The sequence below is a fragment of the Hemiscyllium ocellatum genome, chromosome 4, assembly GCF_020745735.1.
Source record: "Hemiscyllium ocellatum isolate sHemOce1 chromosome 4, sHemOce1.pat.X.cur, whole genome shotgun sequence".
In the NCBI taxonomy this organism is placed as follows: domain Eukaryota; kingdom Metazoa; phylum Chordata; class Chondrichthyes; order Orectolobiformes; family Hemiscylliidae; genus Hemiscyllium; species Hemiscyllium ocellatum.
Genome location: NC_083404.1, coordinates 26,504,698 through 26,510,803, shown reverse-complemented (window position 1 = coordinate 26,510,803; position 6,106 = coordinate 26,504,698).

Here is a 6,106-nt window from a genome sequence, read left to right as displayed (position 1 = left end):
TCTGCATGATGGACAAGTAGAATGAGGCAAAAGCACATGCAACTGACCAAAGGTAAAAAGAGCTACTTAACACAATAAGCAAGATTCAGGAAATAATGAACTTGGCACACAGATCATAACGCAGCGAATAACCGAGACGAATACCATACAAAGAAAACTTTTAACGGGCATGACATCGATGTAAATAGTAGTTTAGCCTCATGGTTTAAACCAGTCAATTTTTAAATATAAATCTTTGGACTCTGAGACAAGGAAAATTAACATTGGAAAATTTGTCATTCTTATTTTGGGAATTCAAGCATAACAGCAGCCGAAAGACAACGTTTTCTCTCTTTTCAGAAGAGCACCCCTACTTGTGAGTCCGTGTTTCCTTTTCGCACTACAAAATTAATGATCTCTTAAAATCTTTTAAATTGATACCCATAACAAGTTATTGTCATGCATTAGTCAGATTTCTGCTGAGGGAGTACAGATATATAGATTAAGAATTTTTAAAAATCATTGTTTATTACTCTTTAATATCTCTAAACGTTGGTGAGGCATGTAAGGTGGGGATTTTGATGACATTGGATGAACAGTGATGTATTTACGAGCTGAGATGGTATGAATTGAGGGGAACTTAGCAGGTAGTGGTGTTCCAAAGTGCCTATTGTCTTTTTGAGCAATTAAGGTCACAAAATTAGATAATGTTATTGAAATCTTGATGATTGCTGCAGCAAAAGATTGCGAATGACAGAGGAAATTTTGTACAAACACATTTATTGAGGGGCATTTACAATCAGAGGTTTTTAGAATGTTACTCTAGGAGGAATTCCAAACTGGGTTCCAGCTCAACGCACTGAGTTTCTTTGTTTTTTACTTTGGCATGGAAAATTCTAAAACATTCAAATTGTGTGAAGTATGTTGAATGCATGTTTTTGTGCATTATTATTTATTGTATGCACATAAGCAATGCAAGAGCTTGCTGTACCAAATGGCAATTAAAATTTATTGAATGCACTAAATACTACAGATGGTACTTATGAGCTGAAAGTGAACATACTTTTTCCTTTAAAACAGTGATCTCCAAATGTAGATTGCAATCGATTGGTCAATTGGAGAGTCTCTAACAGCTGGAATCACCACCGGCTGTTCACTTGCCATGTGCACATCGGCCATTTTTCACTGCCTCACAGCTTGAACAGTGCAGGCTCGTCAAACTTGTTGCATCATGTTTCAGTTTGACCCAGATGCTGGGTAAAGCTTTATGGGGAAATACAACAAATGAACAATAACTTCATTTGGAACTGATGTGTGAAGTCAGTATCTTACTGCACGAGAAATACAAGAGGCTATTCAGTCTTGTCAAGTCCATGCAGACTCTCAGCAAGAGCAGCTGAGCTAATCCTCCTCTGCCTGTTCTCTGTTGATCATTCTTCACCTGGTAACCATATTGGATGAAGACTGATCATGGGAATGCTGCTGTTTCCTCACACCAAATATCAGAGCAATGAAAGCTGACCAGATGCCCCGGAAACAAATCACAACCGCAGAAGTGGTTACCCATGCCTTCACACCTGAAAGCAGCCATCAATGTTCTAGATGTTCCAGGGGCCTACCTGCAGGATGACCAGGAGCAGAGTGACGTCATAAACCAGAAGACAGAGCAATAATGATGAGCGATGAACCTGGAACACCTAAGAAAAAAGTCAAGAAAATGAAACTTCCAAAGGACTGGGGAAATTAATTTATGTACATAACTGTTAAAGCTAAGAGTCATAAGAGATGTACAGCATGGAAACAGACCCTTCGGTCCAACCCATCCAAATATCCCAACCCAATCTAGTCCCACCTGCCAGCACCCGGCCCATATCCTTCCTAGCCCCTCATATTCATATACCCGTCCAAATGCCTCTTAAATGTTGCAATTGTACCAGTCTCCACCATTTCCCCAGGCAGCTCATTCCATACAGGTACCACCCTCTGCATGAAAAGTTGCCCCTTAGGTCTCTTTTATATCTTTCCCCTCTTAACAAAACCTATGCCCTCTAGTTCTGGACTCCCTGACCTCAGGGAAAAGACTTTGTCTATTTACCCTATCCATGCCCCTCAATTTTGTAAACCCCTATAAGGTCACCCCTCAGTCTCCGACGCTCCAGGGGAAACAGCCCCAGCCTGTTCAGCTTCTCCCTATAGCTCAAATCCTCCAATGCTAGCAACATCCTTGTAAATCTTTTCTGAACCTTTTCAAATTTCACAACATCTTTCCGATAGGAAGGAGACCAAAATTGCACGCAATATTCCAACAGAGGCCTAACCAATGTCCTGTACAGCTGCAACATGATCTCCCAACTCCTGTACTCAATACGCTGGCTAATAAAGGAAAGCATACTAAACACCTTCTTCACTATCCTATCTACCTGCGACTCCACTTTCAAGGACCTGCACTCCAAGGTCTCTTTGTTCAGCAACATTCCCTAGGACCTTACCATCAAGTGTATAAGTCCTGCTAAGATTTGCTTTCCCAAAATGCAGCACCTCGCATTTATCTGAATGAAACTCCATCTGCCACTTCTCTGCCCATTGCCCCATCTAGTCAAGATCCTGTTGTAATCGGAGGTAACCCTCTTTGCTGCCCACTACACCTCCAATTTTGGTATCATCTGCAAACTTACTAACTGTACCCCTTAATCTCGCATCCAAATAATTTATGTAAATGACAAAAAGTAGAGAACCCAGCACCAATCCTTGTGGCACTCCACTAGTCACAGGCCTCCAGTCAGAAAAACTACCCTCCACCACCACCCTTTGTCTTCTACCTTTGATCCAGTTCTGTATCCAAATGGCTAGTTCTCCCTGTATTCCTTGAGATCTAACCTTGCTAATCAATCTCCCATGGGGAACCATGTCAAACACATTACTGAAATCCAGATCAATCACATCTACCGCTCTGCCCTCATCAATCCACTTTGTTACTTGTCTTGCCTTTCCAAATACATGTACATCCTGTCCCTCAGGATTTCCTCCAACAACTTGCCCATCACCAACATTAGGTTCACTGGTCATCTCAGATTGATCTCTTTCTTCACTATCTCCCTGGGTCCCAGCCTCCCCCACCTTACTAGTTTAAATTCTCCTGAGCAGCTCCAGCAAATTTCCCTGCCAGTATATTAGTCACCTTCCAATTTAGGTGCAATCCGCACTTCTTGTACAGGCACTTCTACCCCGAAAGAGATTCCAATGATCCAAAGATGTGAATCCATCTTCCACTGGCCCATATTTCTCTCAACTCTTCCTAGTCTTGTACCAATCCAGATGCCTTTTGGAGGCTGTAATTGAACCAGCCTCCAATGGCAGCTCATTCCATACAATCACTACCCTTTGTGTGAAAAGGTTGGCCCATGGGTCCCTTTTATATCTTTCCCTCCATACCCTTAACTTGTGCCTTCTAATTCTGGACACCCCCAAGCCAGGGAAAAGATTTGTCTATTTACCCTGTCCATGCCCCTTATGATATTATAAACCTCTATAAGGTCGCCCCTCATCACTTGACGTTCCAGGGAAAACAGCCCAGCCTATTCAGCCTCTCCCTGTAGCTCAAACCCTCCAATCCTTGTAAATCATTTCTGAACCCTTTCAAGTTCCACAACATCCTTCCTATTGAGGAAGACCAGAATTGCCCACAATATTGTAAAAGTGGCCTGACCAATGTCGCAACATGACCTCCCAACTCTTATATTCAATGATCTGACCAATAAAGGAAAATATACTAAATGCCTTCGTCATTATCCTATTGACCAGACACTCCACTTTCAGGGAACTATGAATATGCACTCCAAGGTCTCTTTGTTCAGCAACACTCCTTAGGACCTTACCGTTAAGTGTACAAGTCCTGCCCTGATTTGCCTTTCCAAAATACAGCATCTCACATTTATCTAAATCAAACTCCCAACTGCCTTCTATGTCATCAAAGCATTTTGACATAAAGGGAAATTGTAATGACATCACACAAAAATGCACAGCAAAATTAAAGGAATAGAGTGCTTTGGACAAAAGGAAGTTGACAAGCTAAAGCCTGTTTTGAAAGCTCAGTGGTTACTTTTTCCAAACCAATAGCAAAAGGGAAGGTCTGCACCAAAACATCATTTTGTATTCGTTATCTTTTGGAAAAACATAAGAAATAATTCATAGATGCTGAAACAATTAAAGAAGCAATGTGGCCACTGACTCTTTATTCAGACATTAAGAACAAAGCAGAAATAATAACAGTAAACCAAAGCATGTCACTTAGTGCTCCCCCAGTAGCAAGACGAGTATAATCTTTGTCTGAAGAACTTTTTCAGCAACTACAACAAAAACAAAGTTTGTGAACTCTCCTCACTGCAATTTGACGAATTCACTGATATAATCGACACAGAGCCCAGCTGACTGTTTTTGCACACACAGTTTTTCTTTGCGCACACAATGACTAAAGAGGATCTTCTTACCCTTTTTCCCCTTAAACATGGGTAGGATATCGAGTCATACAGATGTACAGCATGAAAACAGACCCTCCAGTTCAACTCATCCATGCCGACCAGTTATTCCAACCCAATCTAGTCCCACCTGCCGCGCCCAGCCCATGTCCCTCCAAACCCTTCCTATTCATATACCGATCCAGATGCCTTTTAAATGTTGCAATTGTGCTAGCCTCCACCACTTCCTCTGGCAGCTCATTCTATACACATACCACCCTCTGCGTGAAAAAGTTGCCTCTTAGGTCTCTTTTATATCTTTCCCCTCTCACCCTAAACTTATGCCCTCCAGCTTCTGGACTCCCTCACCCCAGGGAAAAAAACTTAGTCTATTTACCATATCCATGCACCTCATGATTTTATAAACTTTTATAAAGTCACTCGTTAGCCTCCAACGCTCCAGGGAAAACAGTCCCAATCTACAGTGAATTTCAAAAGATATCTACACATCAAATTTAAAAATCTTTGCAGGACCTTCTCTCGATTTAGCTATCACTGATCAGCATGGACGCTTCGTTCACTGTTGATAAGAGTTTGAGAAAAGATGTAAACAAGCGTTGCAGAGATCTTGCTCACATCGAATTCACACCTTAATAGTTACATTACATGAGAAAAGTCCATAACCTTACTCACTAATGTTTGCTGGTAGATTATACAGTGATAACTTAGAAAAACCAGGATCATTTCTGCAAAATGCAACAAAACCCGCATTTACGGCAACAAGGTAAGAGTGCACCATTCATTTTGATGGAAACCAATTTCTTGATTGGAATGTTTTTGTCAAGCAAGTGCTCTTGAATTTATTGCAGGAACCCATCCATGTTATTTCTTTCAGAGAAAGATCCTCTTCATTATCTTAAATCAAGGAATGAACTTTGCAGTAAACTGACAGACCATATGTAGTTGCTTGACTTAAGGTCGCTTACAGGCATAGCGTTAAAACTGAACAAGATGAACTGCAGGGAAAGGATAGAGAATATGACCAGTGCTGTGAAAGCACTCAAATAAACAGAACACTGCAACACTAGTCCAGTTACAATCTTGCAAAAATATTAAAGAAAAAGAATCAGAGAAAATGGTACTACCCAGAAAATCTCTGCGTGCACTTGAGAAAGTTAGCAGAAGAATTCAACAGGCAATTTCAGGAACAACATGTGATGGAACAAAGTTTTATGTTGGTCTCAAATTCATTGCTTCAAATAAACATTGGTGGGTTGGCTGCCAAATTCCAACAGATGCTTGATTTACAAAGCAGTTGAGTTGATAATTACTGTGCAAAGTATCAATGCGCTGAAATGTCAAGATCAAAGGACAGTGATGTTTGGAGATTCCTAAACAGAGAAACCCACCACTAACATCCTGTAGTTTTAAGGTAAAAGCTTACTTTGACTCCAGGTACCTCTGCAAATTAATGTTCCCCAAAATAGAGATAATTAAATCAAATTGGATCCACCTCACAAATACCCATATAGTTGGACTGTAAGTCATAGAGATGTACAGCATGGAAACAGACCCTTCAACACACTCTTCCATGCCGAACAGCTATCCCAATCTAATCTAGTCTCACTTGCCAGCACCCAGCCCATTTCCTTCCAAACCCTTCCTATTCATAT